This window comes from Phocoena sinus, chromosome 6 (genome assembly GCF_008692025.1).
Source record: "Phocoena sinus isolate mPhoSin1 chromosome 6, mPhoSin1.pri, whole genome shotgun sequence".
Classification (NCBI taxonomy): domain Eukaryota; kingdom Metazoa; phylum Chordata; class Mammalia; order Artiodactyla; family Phocoenidae; genus Phocoena; species Phocoena sinus.
In genome coordinates, this window is record NC_045768.1 from 46,785,145 (window position 1) to 46,811,127 (window position 25,983).

The following is a 25,983-nucleotide window of genomic DNA, read 5'->3' on the forward strand; positions in this document are numbered from 1 at the left end:
CTTTACTATTCTATCACTCTTCACAGAATCTCGATAGAAACTACTGCTCCAATATCTATTTTTGATTCCTGCTGTTTCTGAAACTTAGACAGTTAAGCAGGAATCATGGTTTGTAAAATAGAATTTTGGCTAAAATGCATTTGTTCATTCAACAAAACGTACGATTTGTGCTAGGCACTGAGAAAACAAATATGAAATCATGAAACAGCACATTCAAACTGAGCAAAAGAGAAGAAATTGATTAAGGACAAAGGATGATGTAGTGCCCCATAGTTAGTAGCTGCGGGGTGCTCTTTCCAGCCCTAGCCTGAAGGGCCAGAATCTAGAGAGCCCTAAACAGAATGGGCAATCCTTCAAGAGCCAGGGGATCAACACCACTCTTAACTCCATCTCCACCCTGTGATCTCCTGCTGGTACCTCCTGCCAGTTGAACCCAGGCTGAAGCCCCCTAGAGCACAGAGCAGAATGGCAAAGATAAAGATTGGACCTGAAGAAGCTAAGGAAAGATATCTAGCACAGACAGTCTACACCTTTCTTTAAGTAGCTTACTGGATAATGGAAAAAGACAGACATATAAACAAATTAAGACAGTGAAGTATTATTGGTTCTATAGTAGTTGAACAGTATACTCGAGGCTCCAGGAAGCACTCAGTCCTCGCATTGTCTTCTGTCAATCCATGTAATACATAACCACAAACCAAAGATATTGACAGTAATGGGAAGGACCCAGTGAAGAGTGAATGAAAGAAGAGCAATAATAAAGAAGAAAGCTAAGAACACAGGAAAATGTAATGTTTGGTTTCCACATGGAAAAACCCATCAGGGTAATAAAAGTCTCCCCTAAAATTCAGAGCAAACAATATTCAGTTACTGACACCGCAGTCTAGGGCAGAATATCCATACTTGCCCACAAAGAAATCATTGATCAACAGAATCATTAACATTCAGAATGTTGGAAGGGATCTTAAGAAAAATCTTTTCTTTCTTCCTTCCTTTCATCCTTTTTTTTCTTCTCACTTGGATTTGGAACATTTACTATGTAGTGTGCTCTTTATAAGGAACTGGGAATGAAGTGTCAAGCAAAGTAGACACACTCTGCGATATCATAAAACTTATATTCTACTGAGCATGGCTGACCTGAACCAAATAAACATAAAGTACAATGTGGTTGGACTTCCATGGTGGTCCAGTGGTTAAGACTCCCCGATTCCACTGCAGGGGACTTGGGTTTGATCCCTGGTTGGGGAACTAAGACCCCGCATGCTGCGTGGCTCAGCCAAAAAAAAACACAATGTGGTCAATCCTATAATGGAAAATTAGGGAGCAACCAGAAACTGTGTGAGAGAGAATAATCAACTTCGTCTAGGGGTAGGAAGTAGGATCAGGAAAAATTTCCCTGAGATAGCAGTGTCTGAGCTGAGAATTAATGTGGTGAAGGGGTGAGAAAGAAGAAATGAAAATCAACCCTACATTTAAGCCTAAAGAATTTCAAAATCTGAACATTTCTATGAAATACTAGGGAATATTGATATCAGAAATACATTTAAGATAACTATATATAAATACATGAATGTACTTACCTCTACATATAAGTTTTTCTATTGGGAAAATTGAAAACACTAGTCAATTTATAGAAATAAAGAAGCTGGAAAAAAAGGGAAAGAAGCACAGTGAGAGATACTTTAAAGATATTTGTAATATTTTCTAGAGATATCCAAGCCACAATATTAAAGCAAGTGGAAGATTTTTATTTCAGTCAGAAATTGAAGCAATTAGTAAAAGTGTGAAATCCATAATCATTTGTTGGGCTGCTTTTAAAAGTGTTTATCATCACATTTAGTAAATTTCACTATCATAATTGACCATATTCTTCTCTCCACATGGCAGGAAGAAGCACACATGCTCCTTACTGATGCCACTAGAAGACACATGCATTGAACCCCAGGAGCAAAATTTAACTTTAATGCATATATAGGAAAATCACTTTACTCATAACTATGCACAAGTATAATTACTGAACAACGATGAAATGGCATGCAATTAAGTGGAATACCCAGGGATCAGCCAGGGCGTAGTTACAGAATAGAGACCAAAGGAATAGCTGTTCAGGGGATAGCAAAATCATCCAAGAACAATGTTCCCTTTCCCTCTCCTGTTGACTTCTCAGAGGAGGCTGGGAATGTATCCTAGTGGATTCAGATGAAGAACTACTGTTCTCCCAAACAACCCTCTGTCTTCTCCTGCTTACATCCAGATTCTCTCTAGTAGTAGACGTTTAAGGATAAGAAAAAAAAAATCAACATAACAAAAATATAGGCTGCATTTGTTACAGCTCCCGAAAGTTTTATCTTGGTCATCACCATACAAGAGATTAGGTCTAAAATCACCAACACCTTAGAAATTGACACAATGACATTATGTGTGATTACATAGCTGTGCTATAAGAATGGCAATCATATGTCCCAGTTTTCCCAAAACAATCTCCGTTTGTGCCTATTGCCTCAGTGGAATTACTAATAGTATCCACTATTAATACTATTAATAGTATAAAAGGTGTACCTATTTAGATGATAAATTAGACAGTCACCCTATGGATAAGAAGAGTATAAGGATAGCATGCTGGGTAAATATGCTATTTGAGTACATCATTGTATTCAAGGGAATAAAATTAAATTATAATTAATGAGTCTACATTTTCTCTGTGCACAGCTTGGTAGCAAATATGAATACCACAAAGAGACTTACTGGACTAAAAATTTGATACAACCTTTTATAAATTATGTATATCGAATAAAATCCCACTGTTACTTTGGGACAGTAACAAACTTTTCTCCAGCAGCTCGAGAGGTGAGTGCCATTTTCCAAACATTTTAATCAAGAATTTAACCTGTATCAAATCAGTTGTGATCACTGCACAGTTCAGTTCCATCATTACACCCATCTTTATATGCATTGACTTATTTTCCCTCAGGGGTCAAAGACAGTCTCACAGTATGCTAACATATGACAAGGAAGGTGTATGACCTTCTTATCCCAGTGCTGTCTGGTATAGCGTGCCCTACACTTCTTTACTCCATGACACCTGAACGTACTTACTGGAATTCATGGGCATTTTAATCAAATAACCATGGAAGAAGAAAACATTATAGCTCACCCTTGCTAATTGACTTTTTGTATAGACTATGCTTGATTTTTGTCTTAATATACTTTTTTAAACTTTTAATTTCTGCAGTGAAATTTTTGTGAAGACACTGTGTTATTCATATAAGATTTCCCTTGAGAGCTGAGGCCGTATGGGTATAATTCTTAGCATAAAGTAGAAGGGAAGCACAATTTGAATAAAAAGTTACTGAATAAACTTTCAGATCTATCCATTCTTTGTCTTGGAAACCATCACATCTATTCTTCTCTACCAAAAACTGATCAGGAGATTCAAGGTTGCAACTGAAGCTTATTATAAAAGAGGATATCTGAAATGCTTTCTACCTATAGCTTAAGAAATAGTAGTTGATACTGGGCATATACCCTGAGAAAACCAGAATTCAAAGAGAGTCATGTACCAAAATGTTCATTGCAGCTCTATTTACAGTAGCCCAGAGATGGAAACAACCTAAGTGCCCATCATTGTATGAATGGATAAAGAAGATGTGGCACATATATACAATGGAATATCACTCAGCCATAAAAAGAAACGAAATTGAGCTCTTTGTAATGAGGTGGATAGACCTAGAGTCTGTCATACAGAGTGAAGTAAGTCAGAAAGAGAAAGACAAATACCGTATGCTAACACATATATATATATGGAATTTAAGAAAAAAAAATGTCATGAAGAACCCAGGGGTAAGACAGGAATAAAGACACAGATCAACTAGAGAATGGACTTGAGGATATGGGGTGGGGGAAGGGTGAGCTGTGACAAAGCAAGAGTGGCATGGACATATATACACTACCAAACGTAAGGTAGATAGCTAGTGGGAAGCAGCCACATAGCACAGGGAGATCAGCTCGGTGCTTTATGACCACCTGGAGGGGTAGGATAGGGAGGGTGGGTGGGAGGGAGCGAGACGCAAGAGGAAAGAGATATGGGAACATACGTATATGTATAACTGATTCACTTTGTTATAAAGCAGAAACTAAACACACCATTGTAAAGTAATTATACCCCAATAAAGATGTTAAAAAAAAAAAAAAAAAAGGTGCTATGAACACAAGCCAGCAGGTAGAAATGATAGCCGCACCCTTACCCTAGATTAGAGGTTTAAAAACTCCACTAGTCTTCACACTGGACAAGAGGTTGTCCAGTGAGTTTAGAATCTAAGAAGTTTCAAGGAAGTTAGTTTACCTTTGAGTTAGGTCATAAGTCCCCTCTGTGATTGCTGTACATGAATACATAGCTCTTTGTAATGTTTTTCGGAAATTGAGATTATCAAGATACCAATGTCCTGCCAGATTAAGAGTATATTGTAGAGTTGAACTTTGAGTTACCGTGCAGTTTTTTTTTCTTTCATGCTGTGATTTATAATGTTTGGTGAGAATCCTTGGGATTAAAGTTTTGGTTCCAAAAGGAAAAAAGAAAAAAAAAAAGGATCCACCTGCCAATGCAGGGGACACGGGTTCGAGCCCTGGTCCGGGAAGATCCCATGTGCCGCAGATCAACTAAGCCCATGGGCCACAACTTCTGAGCCTGCGCTCTAGATCCTGGGAGCCACAACTACTGAGCCCCCATGCCACAACTACAGAAGCCCGCATGTCTAGAGCCCGTGCTCCGAAACAAAAGAAGCCACTGTAATGAGAAGCACGTGCCCGCAACAAAGAGGAGCCCCTGCTCGCCGCAACTAGAGAAAGCCCGTGTGCAGCAGTGAAGACCCAACGCAGCAAAAAAAAAAAGACGCTACTGGCCAGGTGATCAAGGGTAAAATTGTTTGTCACAAGTCCCGTTGATGGTGTGTATCCTTGATGTGTGTATCCTTGATGGTGTGTATCCTTGATGATGTGAGCTGAGGAGAATGATATTTTTATCTCTGTCTGGATCTTCCGCCCCAAACCCCATAACTCCAGCCCAACCATAAGAAAAACATCAGAAAACCAACAGACAAACAAACTGAGGGACAAAGTACCTGACCAGTCCTCCTCAAAACTTTCAAGGTATCAAAACCCAGGGACGTCTGAGAAATGTCACAGCCCAGAGGAGACTGGGACAGAAAAAGGATGTTAGGGGAAAACTAGGGAAATTCTAATAAAGTGTGGACTTTAGTTAAAAAAAAAAAAGAAATAGTAGTTGAATCCTATACAGCAGTCATGCATCAGGAGATCAATTCAACATGGTGATCTAAGAGGGGAAGAAAAGCATGTGATTTATTTAAGTAATATATCATTAAAATCTATGTTTATTTCACCAGAGAAATCAATGGATCGGATGTAAACAGAAAGAATGAACTAAGTTTCTGATGAAAATAAACCAAGAACAGAGTAAGACAAACAAAGGTGTAGCTAAAACTCCCATCATGGAGGGTTACATTTATTTCTAGATAAATACGCCATGCTCTTTGGATTTGACTCCAATACCTATTTACATAGATGGAAAAAGAGAACCAACCAAATGTCCCCCTTTGCTACTTCAAGGGGTAACTGCTGGGAAGAGGCAATTACAGTCAAATTGCTTACACCTTAAACCCCAGGTGCTCTAGACGGATGGACAACCCCTACAGTGTGAGTCTGCAGCTCTGAGACTCAGGGGAATGGAGTAGGCAAAGTCATGACAGATGTGTTTTGTAAAAAAAGAAAGAAGACCTTCAAAGTTAGAAGACTAAATAAGGGCCTATGGGAGTGGGTGAGAGCCCTATTTCAACAACAAAAGTACATTTTTTAAAAAAATGCATTTGTCAAGGTAAAATGAAAATACAAAAGAAGGAAAAGATGTGGGAGAGGAGGAAGAGGATATAAATCAAAAGGATGAGTCACTGTATGTACAGGTTTCCCAGCTGGACTGAGCATTATATATTCAGAAAATATTCTTTGAGAAACTGTAATGCACAAGGCTCTACGCAGAGCCAAAGATGAGTCAGATACATAAGGACCTTGCCCTCATGAGTGAGCCACAACTCACTGAAAAGGAAAAGGATAGCTAGCCTGTAAATAGACAACATGGAAATACAAATACTTGGTTGGACAACTTTAAGAATAGAAATTGTCTTCAAGCAAATATGCAGTGTTTGAGAATTCTGGCATCATACTTGTTGAGTTTGGACTCCTGATTCTACCACTAAGTAGTTATGTGACCATGGGCAGGTATTTAAAACTATAAAATGAAAATCATGAGAATAATCTTCACATGATTAGGGTGAGGACTAAATTAAATAGTGCATATAAAGTATCTAGCGCTCTGAATTAGTATGAACATTCAAATAGAAAGTAGTTATATTATTTGTCCTGACTGTTCTTAGGGAACCCTGCTATCCCCTCAAGAGTGTTGGTTTTATTATCTGGAAAGACGAAGCTAATAATACCAACACATCTTACAGGATCCCAGTGTCAGGGAGGAAAAAATTTTTCCTCTACCCTTCTAGATTCTTGGCTGAGATTCCCACGGTGATAAAAGACAGATGGACAGGAGGAGAAAAACAAACAGAAGTTTAATAACATGTATACTCCCTGTATACATTCAAGACACCAAGGAAAACTGACTAACTCCCCAAAATGGTCCAAGCTATCACCTTAAATACCATCTCCAGCTAAAGACAAAAGAAGATGTTGGGGGCTGGGGAGCCAGTTATTAGAGGTTACCGGGAAAAGCACAGTTAACGAGAGTAAGGTTGTAATGCAGATTGACGTCCATGCCTTCTCCACTGCTAAGAGTTTCTAGAGATTTGATCACCCTCCTCATCCTGGTGGAGAGGGAAACAACCTTACAAATGAAGATTTTCCTTATAAATGTCTCTTACAAAAGAGTAATTTCTACTCAGTTCTCAGAGCTTTTCCTGTGCCTGCAGTTTCTTAAAAATAACCAACTCAATCCGTATGCCAACGAGGCATATTTTGGCAAATCCTGCTCCCCTTCACTAGGAAGGTAATAAGTGACGTATTGCAGATAATTGTTATGTTTGCACATTTCAGACGAGTTCCATTATCAATATGGAAAAACATATACACATTAGATGAATTCTTTACTGATAAAACTTCCCCAATATTAGTTTTTATTGGGTAAAGGTTTTTCTCTACCAAGATCAAACCCATCTTGGATTTTTATAATAGGTTTTAGCTATTTGCAAGGTTTCTATGCAAATGTCTACTGAGGAAATCCCAAACCAGCTATGAGCTGGTGTACCCTGCCCTTTAATTGATTTCCAGATAGAGAGCACTGCCCAGGGAGTCATGGAACACACACTCCTGTAGAGCCATTCTCCTTTATCTAGATTACCCTTGATGTGTTATCAGGAAACCCTGCAGTGCTCTCTCTCTTCAGGGGATCATTTTTTCCTTTGGGTGGATATGCCAGGGTTTTACAGATAACACAATTGGGGGTTTTCATGGCCATACCTCTTATAATCACAAACTGAGAAGCAAAACCTCTCTTGCATCTAATTTAAGGCAGCCTCTTAAATTCTAGCAATATCCTATTCAACACAATATACGCTTTTAAATAAAGCACTTTTTTTTTTTTTTTTTCATTTTGTTTGTCAACACACTGTTTGATGCTGGGGATGATTTACTCAAGAGCAAACACTATCAGATACCTGCGGTTTCTCTGTATTACCTCAGGGGGGCTTCAAAACCCACCACCTCAGATCTCAGCACTTCAAAGAGTTTCCCCTGAAGCTGTGCTTACAGCGTAAGCTAACAAACAAGGTCCTGCTTGCCTTCACACACCTTTTGCCACATTAAAATCTTAGCTGCACCAAAATAACAACTCTCTCTGCATCAGTTGGTGGTGGAGTTGGGGGTGCCTGCCATGCATTTTAACTTTTCAAAATCACAAACCACAAGCCAAGTGAAAAATTATCTAAGTGGGCTTTTGCCAGATCTTCTAGCCAATACTTTTCTCTCCATAGGATATAGCTCCACCTTATGGCAGGAACTTATTTAAAGTGGAGACAGGATACGGAAGGCAAGAAGACAGCACACATTTAAATTTTTTTTTTTTCTCTAGAAGCATACTTTTCCTTTCACTCCAACTGCAACTGCAGTTCTACATGCAGAAGAGGCAGCGAGACAGTCCTATCTGTCATCCTCGGAGTCTGTAAACACCCTGGCACTAAATCTACTTAATGACTGCTTTGAACAAAGGAGTAGCTAAGGAGACGAAGGATGGGTTTATAAAGCTGCAAAAGAAAAAAAAAATCACGAACTGTGATATTCTGGTTAGTAGGACTGTATTAATTTTCTCTGTTACCTTATCACCTTATCTCTCCATTCACCTGTTTTTTTGTCTTATCCATCCTTTAGGTTTGCTTGGTGCCAGTGTCTACAAGCTAACTCCTAGAAGCCAAGAACCACCTACTCCTGGCTTAAAAAGTGAGTCAAGTTTTATTTTAAACTTTTCAAAACTCTACCATAAATACTTGCTATTCCTAGATCCCATTCCTTTACAGTAAGGTGACAGCTGGTTAATATTTGTTTTTCAAACTTTGTCATTGAGTATACTGGGTACGTTTAGAAATATGTTAAAATGTCATAGGAAACTTCTGAAGCTTTTTCACCTATATTTGAAATTTTGGAAAAGGGGATTAACTTTTACTGCCATCCTTTCCATGTGGCTGTAACTTTGTTAGGGAATAGAACATATTTTATCTAACTTAAAACCCACAGCTATCTTCCAAAATATTCACATTCCCAGTTTACTTGTAACATCAAGTAGTTTCCCCAAGGGTAGGCAGCTAATAAATCTTCCTACAACGCTACATCGCGTTTTTCTACAACACCAATTGGCTGAGCCTTTGAAAAAAGAGTTATATGGCAGGTGAACATTTAGCATCTTTCAAATCCCACTGAATAGATAACTACTTTGCCTATAAGCTTTTCCAAAACAATAAAGTGAGAAGGAATCTTAAACAGAACGTCATATATCTTACCCTAGCCCAGTAGTAAGCATTTATTGAATACCGGCTACAGGTAGGAAACTATACTAGGCGTTATAAGATTATAAACAGAAAAAGGATATTGCTTCTCTCCTCAGTGGTACTGATAGGGACAGAGAAAAGGGACAAAGTAGGTGATTCAATAGTTAATCCCACTAGGGGATTGTAAGTAGAAAAAATATGGGAGACTCCTGTAAGTTAATGATTACTCAAGAAAGCAGGTTTGCTTAACCACTAAACCAAGCAGGCTTGCTTAGCAACAAAACCATGCAACAGAAGCACGAGACATGCCCCAAAACAATAAAACAATGGTGGCATGAGACCCACATCCTGCCCAGTAAGCTCAGTATGTAAATGATCCCTGGGACATGCTCCCTGCACACATGAAAACAATAATTTATGGACCTAGCCTGACCACGTAGGGACAAAAAGCCCAACCTGGAGGAGAAACTGATGATGAAAGTATGACGTCTACTCAAGAATGAGGAAGGAAGTCTTCTCCCCCTCCCCACTTTTCCTTTGATTATAAAACTGTAGCCCACTAAGTTCTCGGGTCGAGGCACCTGCTCGCCCACTGGCTTGCAAGCCTCACAATCATCCTATTCTGATAAATCACTTCTAATCTATCACTTTTCCTCTTGCTGAATTCTTCCTGCACTGAGACATGAAAGACCGGGGCTCCCCGGAGCCCCCTGGAAACAACACCTATCAGTTTCAGTACTAATGAAGTAACTCATTCAACACACATTGATTAACAACAGAAATGTTCCTGCAATGGAGAGAAGCTGAGGCTACCTCTGCAGGAGAAGGCAGATATGTAAACAACTGCTATTAAACTCAATAATAAGTATCACACTCACAGGAGAAAGGATTCAATACTTTCCAGGTGAAAGAAAAGGAAACAGGAGTTTTGAGAATGCTTCTTTGGGGAAGACTCACTGGAGATGGATCTTTAGGGTGAATCCCTCAGATGTTTTATTTCACATCACCTAGTATCAAATGAAACATGTTTCATTTCAATATAATGTTAAATGGGATTATATATATAAAATATAGGGGCTTCCCTGGTGGCGCAGTGGTTGAGAGTCCACCTGCCGATGCAGGGGACGCAGGTTCGTGCCCTGGTCTGGAAAGATTCTACATTCCACGGAGCGGCTGGGTCCGTGAGCCATGGCCGCTGAACCTGCGCGTCCGGAGCCTGTGCTCCGCAACGGGAGAGGCCACAGCAGTGAGAGGCCCGCGTACCGCAAAAAATTAATTAATTAATTAATTAATTAATTAAAATATATATAATATACATATGTGTATGTGTAATCTTATTTTTTCTGTGGTCACTACCTCAAAATAGCCAGATATATATTAGTATAGCACAAATTTTCATCTAAGTTGGAGAAAGTACAATAGCTCCACTATGATTTCTGCAAATTCTCAGAGTGCTTACTACCATCGCCTGCTCAGCTGTGAATCTACGCTCCTGCCTCCACTCAAATAGTTCATTTTGGGGACTGTCTCACTATCTCGTGCTTGCTGCTCCTCTAAGATACAGAATCCAGTTTTTTCCCTTATTTCTATTGTGTAAGTCACTCCCGTGAAGAATTTGTGAGTATATAATGTGCTTTGGAGAACAGAAGATAGGTTTGGGGAAATTAGAGGGAATTAGATAGACAGACGATGATGATGGTGATACATAGATGATAGATGATATAGATAGACATCATCTCACAAAAATGCAAAAACTCTGTAAATTGAATACTAGATGTTTTGTAATTAAAGTTTTTCTGGGCCATTTCCAAAACAACCTCTAGCTTCCTACCAAACTGCTCAGACTTTTTCTTCTCACAAGTTTCATCATCACCCACCAGAAATTCCAAATTTTTCTTTGCCTTTTTGCAGGAAAATACAACAATTACTTCAGACCCCCACGGTCCATCTTTACTAATTCATCCTTATCGAATATTTTCAGGAGAGCAAAAGAGCCTTTATTTTACACAACCCATCAGCCTTATAAGACATAGTTTTAAATAATAATGTTTATTTTCCTCAACTACATTTAAAGAGGTTTGTTAAGATAACAGGCCCAAAATGGAGTTCTTATGCTAAGCCCCACATCACCAAACTGAGACAAGTTAACTACAGTTTCAACTCCCCCAGAAAAGAAATCCTAAACCAGTCAATGAGGAATTGCGTGATTAACATTTGTTAGGCAGTTTGCCTGATAAACCTCTGTCATGCCCTACAAGGAAAAGAACCTTGCAATAACCAGTCTGGTTTTTTTGCCTAGACAACTTCTTATCCCTGCTCCCTTCCACCCTAAGTCTTTCATTTTGTACAGCTCCTTGGAGCTCCTTTATGTCTGCTAGATTGGATGCTGCCCAATCATAAATCGCTGAATAAAGCCAAGAAGATCTCTAAAATTCACTCAGTTGAATTCTGTTTTTAACAGGTCACAACAGTGCGTAACATAGCAATCCCTTAGTAAGTGATATTAATAAACTGGTAGTATAACACAGTTATGTAAGAATTACCATGATATAGTTGAGACATACTTAATCAAATGGACATGAAAAAATTTGTTATACATATGTCCTAGACAGACCTGCAATTTTAATTTTATTCACCAGAACTAATTTGTACTTTTAATATTTAACATGATATTGAATATAGAACTTTGAATTATACAGCTGAATATCTTAGGTTCAAGAATGAAACGTAAACTGAGAGTGACTACTTGCTAGACACAATACAATAATAGCCCTTCAAAATTATCAACAGGTTAAATATTTTCATCTTGACAAGCTGATGCAATTACCAAAATAATTATCTATCCGTTAACTATCTATCTCTAGATACTATAGAAAGAGGACTAAGAATAATATGGGACTTTATCTTATTTAAAGAACAAAGTAAACATTAGAAGGACACACTATTTCTCCTCTCTTCTGTCTTTTGTTTAGACCTTTGTTGACATCTTTATTTTCACCCTACTTATGTCTTAACTTGCATCTTTTTTTTTTTTTTTTTTTTTTTGTGATATGCGGGCCTCTCACTGTTGTGGCCTCTCCTGTTGCGGAGCACAGGCTCCGGACGCACAGGCTCAGCGGCCATGGCTCATGGGCCCAGCTGCTCTGCGGCATGTGGGATCCTCCCGGACCGGGGCACGAACCCGCATCCCCTGCATCGGCAGGCAGACTCTCAACCACTGCGCCACCAGGGAAGCCCTTAACTTTCATCTTATACAAATTTCATTCATGTTTTAGCATCCAAGTTCAAGGTCAACTCTACTTGTGAAGTTTTCTTTATTATTCCATATACATCATTCATCCCATCTTCTGAACAACTATAGTCCTGGTTTATGATGAAATTTGGTACTGAAGAAAATGCAATCCTGTATTACTAAAAATTGCCCCATATACTATAATTTTTCGGTTGTTACCAGTATGCAAACTCCAAGAGAGTATTTAACTTCTTTTATACCTACCTCTATAATACAGTCGGTTCCCTACATACAAACCTTCAAGTTGCAAACTTTCAAAGATGTGAACATGCGTTCTTATGTCCAATCACGTAAGTTAATTCATGTGTCTTGGAGTACATTGTCACATGCGTGCATACTCTACAAGTGGTTGTGCTTTTGTGTAGTATCTTTACTGGAGATACTGGAAGAGGATGAAAGCTATTACCCGGACATCACTGGACCATTTTTTCAAGAGGGTAGATAGAATTGAATCCAGCAAGGAACCAGAACCTGTGCCATCAATGTCAGGCGTGAGTGAAACAGGAGCTTACCCTCCGTCTCCTATTGCTGACTATCCTCCAGCTCTACCATCTCCCACCTCATCTCCCTCCTCCTGTCAGTAACTCTTCTTGCCAGTTCACTCGATGCCAGCCCCTGTATGCCAGCTGTTGTACTGTCCTACTATACTCTTCAAGGTACTGTACCGTAAGATTAAAAATGTTTACTTTTTGCATTTGTTTTTTATTATTTGTGTGAAAAGTAGTATAAACCTATTACAGTACAGTACTATAGCCAATTGTGTTAGTTGGGTACCTAGGCTAACTTTGTTGGACTTATGAACAAATCAGACTTAAGAACGTGCTCTCGGAACGGAACTTGTTCGTATGTAGGAGACTTACTATACCGTTGGGCTGCACCCCACAGGCCTACAAGGCCTGCACTTGCCCAGCTTTAAGACTGAAGAAAGAGCCCTGAGTCAGCAACAGAGACATCAATGGCTTAATGGATGGGGGAACATATGTGTCTGAAGCAAGGTCCTGGAGCAACACCCCACCATGTGCAGTGCATGGCGGGCAGGACAGGGTGGCAGTCTTCACTCCCAGAGGGGGAAAGAGAGATTACCAGTTATAGAGGAATTGACATCAGGTGGGTTCATTAGTTACCAGGGAAACCAGCAGAGAGGCATGCCCCTCACTGCCCCTTAGATAAGAACAATCACCAGCTGGGGTCTGGGGCAAGTACTTAGGAAGGTTAGTCATGTGCTTAAGTGAAACAGGCACTGGTCGGCAGGGGATTTACAGAGAGCAAAAGAACAGCCATCTTGAGTGGCATGACCGTACAGTCTACCCCTATGTGCCCTGTACGACCCTTACAATTTTGATCCATCCCTTTTCCGCAATATCCCTGGGGTCAGGTATGCAGAGAGCACCGAAACCAGATACGGCAAATACAATACAGACAGGCCACCCCTGGTTTTCACAAACTCAGAGCCTCTCCATGGGGAGGGGAAGGCCCCGGCTCTGAAAGAAACATTCTGGTGGCCTAGCCAGGAGTCAGCAGTCACAGTACAGGTCTGCCATCCCATGTTATGTTGGGTGCCATCAGGGGTGGACCCATTAGGTCTTTCCAAGCAAAAAATAGTCCCACTATTTGGACCTGTATGTCCAGAGCCAGCCTATTCCATTCCACACAGCATTGCCCAGGGGTGCTCACGGGCAGTCAGTTATACAGTAACGTTTACGTCAGAAGATGGCCCTTCTGACGGATTGGCATATGGGACCAGAAGATGATGAGTCTTTTCCCGCATTGTCAGAAGTCCCCACATAGTCATATTAACTGGGTCGATTTTTCATGGAAGTCCAGAGGAGGGCAACAATGGCATCTCACTGTAGACCCAGCAGTTAGACTCATTTCACAGCGAGGCCCGTGTTGCTACTCAGTCCTCGGACAGATTTCCCTTTACTTGGGCTAGGCATGAAATGTACGACATCTAACAGGCATAACACAGGGGAGATCACGACAATTAAGCAAAATATAAGCAGTAACCACATCTGAGATAATACCACACCCACCTGTGGTTTTTGCCCTAGTCTGCAATACAGTTCAGAAAACTCAACTTTTCAAAAATACAAGAACGTGTCTAAAATCACATATACAATGGCCACCTAGTTTTACCTTGGATGTCTGAACCACAGCTACTACATTTTGACTTTCAAATCCATTCCCTTCCTCAGTGGCCAAAGCAGATGTACAATGCATGTCTGAAAGACCACAAAACAGGCTACTCTGGTCAGCAAAATTTGTTACACAATATATAAGCCAGAATGACTTCCCCATACCTCAATATGTAAGGCCAACTGGCCCGAGGCAGGGGAACACAATCAGATTCACAGGTTGCATCAGACCGAAATTCTCCCGACCACCCAGTTCCAGAAACTGCCCTGGAGACATTCCGGACCACCCAGTTCCAGGAACTGACCTGGGGACTTTGCACCCGGCCCAGCCTTCCCTCCTTTCGAGGGGCGGGACTAACGGTTCCCCAGGATACCCGAAAAGACCACCAAATAAGGAATACCCTGCGCCCTCCCAGATTCACCACACCCCTTTCCCTTCCCCTAGAAAATTTTGCCCAACCCTCGCCCAGGTGCGACTTCTCTGGCCCCTTTCTCTCGGACCAGTGAACCTCGCCCGGGAGCGCTCCCTAATAAAGCGCACTTGAAGCTTTCCTCTGTTTCGCGGTGCCGTTTGTTAAGATCCGACCTTACACAATACATATAGATTTTTTCCATCATTTCCCCTTTTGATTGCAAATCTTTCAGCAGAAATCATTGGTGATCAAAGTATCCATCCCTCAGTGCTGGGGTCTCCAGGTTCAGATCATGTCCCTCCATGTTAGGCCTCCTTTATATTCGCCTAGACATTCACGTTGGGGGAAAACTAATCAAATCTTGTGAACAGACTTAGAGGTATGTTAATGGGGAAACACCGTAGGCTATACATTTTCTCTTTAAAATTACCCTTAATCCACCAAACACAGCCAAATCAAGACTAATTTGTTTGCAAAACAAGTCTGGTTAATTGACCATAAAGGTTCCTCCAAACTGGCTGTGGTGGAAATCCTCAGAAGTCTCAGACTGAATTATCAAAAGGGCTCTCAAGGCCAGGAAAGCCATGCCAAAGGTCTGGCATCAGACTCACTGGATTTCTCTCTTCTAGAAGTCCCCAAAATATCGCGATTCCTGCACATGCCAGGAGACAGTCTTTCCCATTCACCTGCTCAGAACCCAAGAGTCTCCAATTTCTGGAGGGAATAGGCAGAGAGAAAAAAAATATCTCACAGAGGTATAATTTACCAAATTGCTGTAGTCCTAAGTAACTTGACGGGAAAGGCTTCCCTATATTTGGAAAGCACAGGTCGAAACTAGTAATATTCCAGACAAAAATCCATAAACACTATAACCATATTCACCAGTTCACTCAGGAAACAATCCTAACTTTTTATAAAGTCATCAGGTTTTCCCTTGGATACTTTCATTTCTTACCCAGTTCCCCAGTATAATCTGAGATTTATCAGAGTACAACTGTCTATAAATGACAGAAAGACTTAAAAAGTCACGGTTAGGGGCTTCCCTGATGGTGCAGTAGTTGAGAGTCCGCCTGCCGATGCAGGGGACACGGGTTCGTGCCCCGGTCCGGGAAGATCCCACATGCCACGGAGCGGCTGGGCCCGTGAGCCATGGCCGCTGAGCCTCCGCGTCTGGAGCCTGTGCTCCGCAACGGGAGAGGCCACAACAGTGAGAGGCCCGCGGTACCGCAAAAAAAAAAAAAAAAAAAGTCACGGTTAAACATTTGATCACAATGTAATTGACAAAAAAAACTTAGTTTCTGCTGTCACATGCAACATTTTAAGATAACTAGAATTATGACATTATAATCCTAACCCTTAAAAACCTTAATATCTGGCAAAAACTAAGAAGCAAGTAATTGTGCATTTCCTGATTGGAAACTTATGCTTTAGTGAACTTCCTCTTCTAAGAAGGCAAGGTTAGGTAAACTTAGACCCACCTAGCAATTAACGTCCCAATATTTTAATCTATTTGAAATGACCCAGATAGTCAATGAATTCTCACCATTTAACTTAGTCTAGTTTCAAGTTACAAAAATCTGAAGGGACTATTTTAGATAGACATTCCCAAAACATAATTTTTCTATAGTTTACCTAAAAGCTCTTTTTTTCCCCCTTCACTCTTAGAGATCACACATGACTAAAGTTCCCGAGAGCCCAGGTAAGTCATTTACATCTCAAAGGCGCAAGAGAAATACCAGTTTCTTCTAGAGAGGAACCAATTAAACCAATTACAAAAGACTCACTTGGATGCAATAGCAGAGCCATTAGGGGCCATTGTTCTCCAGATCTCTTGGCAGCCCCCATTCCGCAAGGATAGCCACCACAAGCCCCACATACTGGTGGATGGCCACCCTGGGACTTCCCCCGCAACTTTCAGGGGCACCCCTGGAACTTCTGGGCCACAGGAGTTACTGGACGGCCCTTGCAACATTCCATTCCCCGTCCTGTATTTCCCGACATCTCAGCGCTCACAGGAGCTTCCTCGGTCTCCTGGCTGCTCCTCCAATTAATGGGCTGCTCCCCTCGGGCCTACAAGGCCTGTACTCGCCCAGCTTCAAGACCAAAGAAAGAGCCCGGGGTCAGCGACAGAGACATCAACGGTTTAACCGAAGGGGGAGCTTACTTGTCTGGAGCAAGGTCCTGGAGAGACACCCCACCGTGTGCGGCCAACACTGAGCAGGACGGAAGCAGGCTGCGCTCCCGGGTGGGGAGGGAGACGCTGGTTATAGGGGGACTGACTGCAGGTGCGCTCATTGGTTACCAGGGAAACCGGCAGAGGGCACGCCCCTCACTGCCCCCTTGATAAGAACAATCCCCAGCTGGGGCCTGGGGCGAGTATGTAAAAAGGAGGTCAGTCAGGTGAGTAGAGTGTAGGTGAAGCAGGCACTGCTTGGACAGTTGACGTACAGAGAGCAAGAGAACAGCCATCTTGAGCGGCCTGACCATACAAATACCTTGTTGTTTGGCCTTGTGATTGATGTCTAAACAGTACTAAGTGCACAATTTTTATGTACTTGATACATGTAATAAGAAAATCTTATAGCACAACTTTTGAAAATACCAATTTAGGGGATAGAAGAGAGGCTTTTTCTCGATAATATCTCCCGCAGTATTTTGAGAAAGCATATGTTAAAACCGAAAACTGTCATGCAATAAGTTCCTAATATCCGTTTCTTGATTTTGAATTTGTACTTAGAGTTCTGTCATATTAGCCACGTACTGAACACCTGAGGAAGTTATTCTGTGTGTTCCCAGGACACAGCACTCCAGGGACAATCTTGCATGTTAGAGTCACTTTTCCAATTTCAAACCATGAAAGCAACATAAGTAAACAAAAAACAGGAGGACAAATCTGTAAAAATGATTAGAAAATGATAAGGAAAAATTCTTATAGTTGAATAAGTTAAACAGTCTATCTCCATATTATGCTACTTTCTTAATTTAAGGAAACATTTATTCTGCAGTGTTTAGTTAATTTTGTGCTTAATAGAGATGAAGAATTGGTATGCTTTAGTTTGTAGTTTAAACCTATGAAAATTCTTAGTCAATAGTCTATTTAGGAATAGACTAGTCAATAATCTATTAGGTACTGCAAACTATATGTAATGTGATAAATAATTACATTAATGGTGTAGGGGAGCACAACTTGCTACCCCAAAATTTCTCTTTGGCGTGTGGATTAAAGTTAAAAACAACCAAAGCTCAAAAGACTCAGGTAGAAACTTTGACCTTCCCCCTAACTGCCAAAAAGAATTCAAATAGAGGACCTCTTCCTAGAATAGAGCTTTCACCAGAGATATCTACAAAGAATATGGGCTAGGTGTTCTGGAGGAAACTCTAGGCAGGGCCTAAAGACCAGAGTCTACTATGTGTCCCATTGTCTCTGCACAGACCAGCAAGCATTTATTTACCAAACATTTGCTTTTCCATCTCCACGTGAACTGTCTTCCTCCCCTTTGAGGTCCCAAACAACCACCCCCAACATCCTCTTTTTTGTTTAGTTGCAGATGGTATTTAAGGTGAGGGCTTTGACCATTTTGGTAAGTTACTCAGTTTTCCTGGGTCTCTCCCATGTATACATGTTATTAAACTTTTGTTTTATTTTCTCCTGTTAATCTGCCTTCCAGCCAGCCAAAAGAACCTAGAAGGGTAGAGCAAAATTTCTTCCTCCCCTACAATGGAAAGAAATAAAGGCAGATCTTGAAATTCAGTTTAATTTTGTTTGGAATATATTTTGATTCACATGAAACCACAGAAATGCATCTCAGGGGGCTCTGAGGAGCTCCGGTCCTTCATGTCTCAGCACAGAAAGAATTCAGCAAGAGGCAGTGATAGATAAGAAGTAATTTATCAGAATAGGATGCTTGTGAGGCTTACAAGCGGGTGCATGAGAGAGTGTCACGCCGAGAACTTAGTGGGCTACAGTTTTATAATCAAAGGAAAAGTGGGGAGGGGGAGAAGACCACCTTCTTCCTCATTCTTTTTTTTTTTGAGGTACGTGGGCCTCTCACTGTTGTGGCCTCTCCCGTTGCGGAGCACAGGCTCCGGACGCACAGGCTCAGCGGCCATGGCTCACGGGCCCAGCCGCTCCACGGCATGTGGGATCTTCCCAGACCGGGGCACGAACCCGTGTCCCCTGCATCGGCAGGCGGACTCTCAACCACTGCAGCACCAGGGAAGCCCCTAAGTTTTTTTTTAAATTTTTGTTGTAGCATAGTTGATTTACAATGTTGTGTTAGTTTCAGGTGTACAGCAAAGTGAATCAGTTATACATATATCCACTCTTTTAGATTCTTTTCCCGTATAGGCCATTACAGAGTATTGAATAGAGTTCCCTGTGCTATACAGTAGGTCCTTATTAGTTACCTATTTTATACATAGTAGTGTGTATAAGATTTTTGAGAAACCATGTTACTCTCATTACATATGGAAAGTTATTTTCTCCCAGCTTTAAGGTCCTAAGACATAATGTAAGTACAATTCCAAAGTGGTTACAGGTCTTAACTATGGAGAAGTCTAAAATGGTTAGCCAATGCAAGCTCAATAAAGTAAATGTATTTAAAATTTGTTCTTAAGAGAAGGTCTTGTTCTGCATCAAGTCATTTACTTCCATAAATTCCTCCTCAATTACAGTTTCATCTGAAAGTATTCAATATGCAGTTTTCCATACCTTAGAAAGGATAACCTACCACTCTTGTAAAAATAAAGACCTAGTTGTTCATTTAATATGCTTTCAAACTTTGATATCTTTCTACTTGAGCAATTGAAGGTTTGTGTTCTCATTGTAATTCTTTATGTGAGGAGCAAGGAAATTTTAGACTTAACTCTTGAAGTATTGATTATTATTGAACTCTTTTTAATCTCATTGAAGAAACTCTGCTAAAAATAGCAGGACTCTTCAGACTTTTGATTAACTTTACATCTGCCATTGAGTCTATGGATATGTGTTTTTAAGCTCTGTGAGTCTAAGGTAAGTCTCCTGTTATTAATATGCTTGCAAAATCTATATCTGTGGTATCATAGCCAGAATCGAGCAAGACAGCAATTTAAATGTATAAGAGAAAAATGAGTCTTGGACTTTCTTTTTACTTTCAAGCTAGATATTTTTATATTCTTTGTAAAGGAATTGGATCATTGCCCACTTGCAAGAGTGAAGAGGAAAATAATTACCCTTCTCTATAATAAGGTCATGATTTTATTATCATGAATCATGACAGACCTTAGTTATCTATCAAGAAGAGGTGATTAACATTAATTATAGTGACACAGGTACTTATTATTTTAGCAGGGCTAAATAATTCTCCAATATTTAAGTGGTTAATATGAACTAATTTCATGCAACAGAGTACTTAGCTCTGTTCTTGTCAATAATAATTTGAATTTTGTCAATGACATAAATATATTCAAAAGGCCACTATCTTGGGACTTCCCTGGCAGTCCAGTGGTTAAGATGTCGCACATCCACTGCAGGGGACGCAAGTTCGGTCCCTGGTTGGGGAACTAAGATCCCACATGCCGAGCATTGTGGCCAAAACTAAACTAAAATAAAAATTAAAAACAACAACAACAAAACCAAAAGGCCGCTATCTTAATAACAATATGACCTGTGAGAATATTATAGAGGGTTTTTTAATGACTATTTTAGAAAATTAATATCATTTGCTCTGGTACTTTTCAGTAGTAGAATAAGTCTTACCATTTACTTATTTTGTTTACAAAACAGTAGTTTTGCTCTTAATCAGCAGCATAGAATACTATTAGTATTAGCAATAATAACAGTTAATATTTACTGAACAATTACCATGTGCCAGACACCTTTCAATATATTATTTATTTTCAAGGCTATCTTTTGGGATAGGTATTATCTTTTGAGACAGAGATTATCATCCCCACAGATGAGCAAACTTGGACAACAATTATTATCATAATTGGGAACTGACAGAGCTACAATGCAAACCAGGGTTAGAAAACAAAATAGAGGAATAAATATCAATACTACCTATCCATTCTCTTCTGCCTAGTCTATGCTGTGTCTTTGAGTCAAATCAGGACAAAAAAGGCCTCATTTTAGTAGTATTATTATTTTTTAGGCAGAGAATATTTCAGGAACACAAGATTGGATTCATCATAATCTTTGTTCATCATGAATTCTTATCATTAGTCTAGGCATGGCTCACTTTTTTTTAGTTAGTAAGTTGATTACTTTTTATAATATGGTAAACGCCCAACACCAACCACTCACTAGGACCTTGGTAAAAACCTACGTATAAATTTAAAATTAAAAAATAAATAGAACTGTAATAAGATCTTAACTTTTATTAATGGTTTCTCCACATTCATTTTAAAAATATTTTTAAATTGAGGTATACATTACTTACAGTAAAATGCACAGATCTAATCATAAATTTTGCTAAGTTGAGTTGGATAAGTTTGGAAACAGGCATATAAGGGTTAAGTTTATACCCTCAAGGCACAGGATATTTTTCAAAACAGAAAGTTCCTTTATGTTTTTTCCCAGTAAACGTCACCCCCCACCAAAGACACTACTGAACGGATTTCTATCACAACCACTTAGCTTTGGTTATACCTAAAACTTTAACAGGTGTGAGGACATATATCGTTGTGGCTTTGATCTGCCTTTCCCTAAGGTGTTGTGCACCTTTTCATGTACCTGTGGGTCATTTGTATGTCTTCTTTGGAAAAAATAACTGTTGAGATCCTCTGCCCATTTTTTAATCAGATTTTTTTTTCTATCGAGATATATGAGTTCTTTACATAACGTTTCCCATGTTAACCACTTTTAATTATACAGTCCAGTAGTCTTAAGTGTATTCACATTGTTGTGAGGCAGATCTCCAGAACTTTTTCATCTTGAAAAACTGAAACTCTATACCCTTTAAATGACAACACTCCTTTTCCCCTTCCCTCCAGCCTCTGGTAAGCACCATTCTACTTTCTGTTTCTATGAATTTGATTTCTTTAGATACCTCCTATAACAGAATCATACAGTATTTGTTTTTTTGTGACTGGCTTATTTTACTTAGCATAATGTCCTCAGGGCTTCTCCATGTAGTAGCATATGAGAGGATTCCCTTCCCTTCTAAGGCGGAATAATATTCTGTTATATAGATGTATTAGGTTTTGTTAAGCCATTTATCTGTCAGTGGATATTTGTGTTGCTACCACCTGTTGGCTTATTGTGAATAGTGCTGCTACGAACATGGGTATGTGAATATCTCTTCAGGATCCTGATTTCAATTCTTCTGGGTAAGTACCCAGAAGGAGAATTGCTGGATCATATGACAGATCTATTTTTAATTTTTTTGAAGAAATTGTATACTCTTTTCCATAGTGATTATCTCATTTTACATTCCCACCAACAGTGCACAGCTGTTCCAATTTATCCACAGCCTCACCAACACTTGTTATTTTGGTGTTTTTTGTGGTTTGTTTGTTTGTTTTGTAGTAGTAGTCAGCCTAATGGGCGTGAGGTGAGAAATTTGTCAATCATATTGATCTTTAAAAAAAGAAAGTTTTTTTTTCTTTTTCAATTTAACTGATTTAAATCATACTCTGTATGATTTTTTCCCATTTATCTTATTAAAACATAATTTACATTCAGTGAAATTTATAAATTTAAGCATATAATTGTAGGCATTTTGACAAAAATATATAGTTATATAAGTACCACCAAAATGAAGATATAGAGCAGAGGTCATCCAACAATGACCTGTGGACCAAATCTGGCCCATGGACTGCTTATGTTTGGCCCTTCAATTTTCTAATCTGCGCAAGAAATGTTATGTTCAGCTGCTAAAGAATTTTTTGAGGATGTATTATCTTTCTGTAGAGAAATAGAGCTTTTGGAACCCAGAAGAAAGGAAAAATGAATTTCCGTGAGGTAATCTACTTGTCAATGTCTTACAGAGGAAAGGGAAGGTTTGGGAATTACCTTCAGCTGTTTCCATTTCCCTGCGTCTTAGAGCTGGGTTTCTCAAACCAGAAGCCCAGCATATTTTTGTTTTAAAAAACAAAACAAGTGAAAATCTTGAACCTGTGCCCACAGCCAGCATGTACCCTTTTGAAAGCTACAGTATGTTTTGACTCACTGTTATAAAACGTCCTGAGACAGGAAACATTTAATCCAAAATGTAGTGCCTTTAAGGAAAATGCCCCTTGGAAGCAGGGAGTCCAACTGGGTATCAGTGTGAATATTGTCATTGTCGTTGGCAAGATCTTCAGACCTAATGGGTGGAGGTGACATGGACACACAGTGCCTTTCCTCAGGAGTGCTCTTTAATAACACCCAAATACCTGAAACCTGATGTTGACAACGATGAGTATCTTCTTTTCTGCCAGAATCCCCTGCTTTAGTGAGAAGGAAGGAGATACCTTAAAATGAATGTGAGAATAGTGAAGTTAAATCTTAGTTAAAATGTTTTAATCATCAGACTGTGTGATAGAAATGAATGTGTTCACTCCAGAAAATATTTAGCATTATCACAAAAGGCGTAAGGAAAAAGAAATGAATATGCTTGAGGGAAAATCTGCAAAGCCATAGAGGCTTTGTGTATGTGTGTGTGTGTCAGGGGAGTGATGGAAGGGGGCAGTTCTGGCAAAAGCACAATGCAAAAATATCACACTTACATTAAACTGAACCCAGAAGTTGAAATTCACATTCACCCTGAGTTGCCATTTTGCTGTTTTCGGGGTCCACACTGCAAGATCGTGCTAAAGGATTACCAAGAGGCAGTGGAAGGAAGATTTGGAGTTTAAGAGACCTGAGATCTTGTTTGGGAACTTAGGTGTCCCTAGCTAAGTTACTTAATTCTTTTCTGATTCTTAGATCTGACTTCCTGAAAATGGGTATATACTGATAATTGTATCTCTCATGGATTTTATGAAGTGTCCATAAAATGAAATATGGTCATGGTTATACAATGATAATGATAATGTAAATGTAAGTACAATGATAATGTAAATTTTTTAGCAATACAAATGTTAGTAACTCTTGTTTACATGTATGCAACTTTAGAGAATTAGCCCTGTTAGACTCAGCACACAGTGAATTCCACAACAAAAGAAAATTATTTTAATTTCCAGTTCACAGGTAATTTTTAAATATTTTAGTTTTTTAGTATTATTATGATTTTTTACAATAAAGAGTCTGCTTTACATAATTTACTGAAAGTTCTACCCTTAATCTACCATTCAACATAATCTTCTACCCCTTTCCCTCTAACTCCTAGAGTTGGGTATATCTTACAGGATTACTTTAATTTGTCTCATAAGAATATTGTGGAAGACCCTTTATATAATAAAGGGCTTTTTAAATTCTAATTTGAAGCGTAATGAACAAAGTTTGAAGATGATCAGATTCATGAATTTTATTATGGGCTTCAAGGTACAAATTAATACTAACCTTGATCAATGGAACAATATTTCTTTCTCTCACATATATCCTTCCCCGATCTCCCTACATCCACCAAAGGCCTGACTTTCAAGGTTTTTCCTGTTGACTCTGGCAAAATGAACATGGAGTTCAGCGATTCATTACGTGAAGTTTCAGAAAAAGTCTTTTGGCCTAACGTATCAAAGAAAAGAATCTGGCAACCCCAAAGTCACACAGCAGAAGGCAGCATTATCTTTACAAACTATAGCTGTGCTTAGGTGTGTTTGATAAAGTTGTTTGGTTATCATTTTTACAAAATAGAGAACCTCACCAGTTCCTCTAGGGTTCTCAAGTGAGAGATACCCTCGGCCCATATCGCTTCTACACCGTGCAACTAATCTTTGACGACACAGAATGACATTTTACCAATTGCAATAACACCTGGTAAATGCTTCCTGTCGATAGTAGTACTGTGTTTTAATGAACAAATAAATGGCTTATCTGCCCTTCTTGGCAAGAAACCCCAGCTATTGAGGCGAAGCACCAGCTCTCCCTGTGTTACTTGGGCTAATTGACTCTTTGGATGAAGTTAAATCTCACTTATCCCCAGTGGGATGTATGTTTGCCAGTAATCAATAGCTCAACAAGATCCACATGGCAGGTAATTAAGTGGAAAGTAATTAATACCCATCAAAGGTTTTATTAACTGTTTGCCATTCCCTCACTCAAAAGTCCCACTGTACTGTAAATAAGAGGGAAAGAGGCAAGAAGAGAAGGCAGGGAAGAAACTAGCTTTGATTTCGAAGAAGTCAAAGAATTGCAATTTTCTTCCTGGGTTAATTCCATTTTGAGGCTAGGAACTGCTCTCCAAGTTATCATTTTATTGGTTTGTTCTCTTTGTTCCATTTTTGCAAGGACTCAAGTAAAAACAGGATCTCAAATATATGCACTATTGTAGAAAAACGGTCTTATTCTGATATGAAGAAAAGGGAAAAAAATAAGATGCCACAGTATTAGGGACCTTTGTGTTGAAGAAATTGAGAACTGATAGGCTAAATTTGGGGCAAGAACTTCTATTTAAAAGAGAAAACAGTTATCTTGGTGAATGGAATGCTCTAAATATCATTAATTATTTTTGTTACTATCTTGGATTCTTTATATTTCTTATAAAATATTTAACTTTAATTTTTATTGAGAATAAATTCTGCCTCCCAAACCTCAGCTACATCAAGAAGGATTTTACATTTAAAAAGGATTATCCTTTTTAAAATCTGCCTTTTGTGCCAGTACCTTTTGGAAGATACATTCAGAAGACTTTTCCTTATGCTGTTGCTTTTTGTTCATCTTTTGATCTAAGAAAGGAATTGAGTCAGTTCCCAAAGAAGCCCTGACTGTAGGTAGGACTCTTGAATAAGGCAGGAAATTGGTATGGGAATGATGCATAAATTAATAAGACACAAAACAAATTAATCCACTGGGGGAGGCAGTACTTCATTTACTTGGAAATTTCTCACCTATTGACCTGGTAAGGTTCAGGGTTTTAAGGCTTGGATCATTTTATTTTCAACCTCATTTATAGTTTAAAAAATGCAGTGGCTTATGTTAATGATAGGGATCTGGAGAAGAGATTGTTCCCAACTTAGATCTTTATTAC

At 39.3% G+C, this 25,983-nt stretch overlaps 1 long non-coding RNA gene across 1 annotated transcript in view; it reads right to left on the reverse strand.

Annotated features, from left to right (window-relative positions):
• The window catches only part of LOC116755089, a 77,976-nt gene extending 60,861 nt beyond the window's left edge, over positions 1–17,115 (reverse strand). Inside the window, exon 1 of the long non-coding RNA XR_004350230.1 lies at positions 17,061–17,115. This is a non-coding gene — a long non-coding RNA (uncharacterized LOC116755089). The remainder of the gene's footprint in view (positions 1–17,060) is intronic.
• Positions 17,116–25,983: the final 8,868 nt, after the last annotated feature.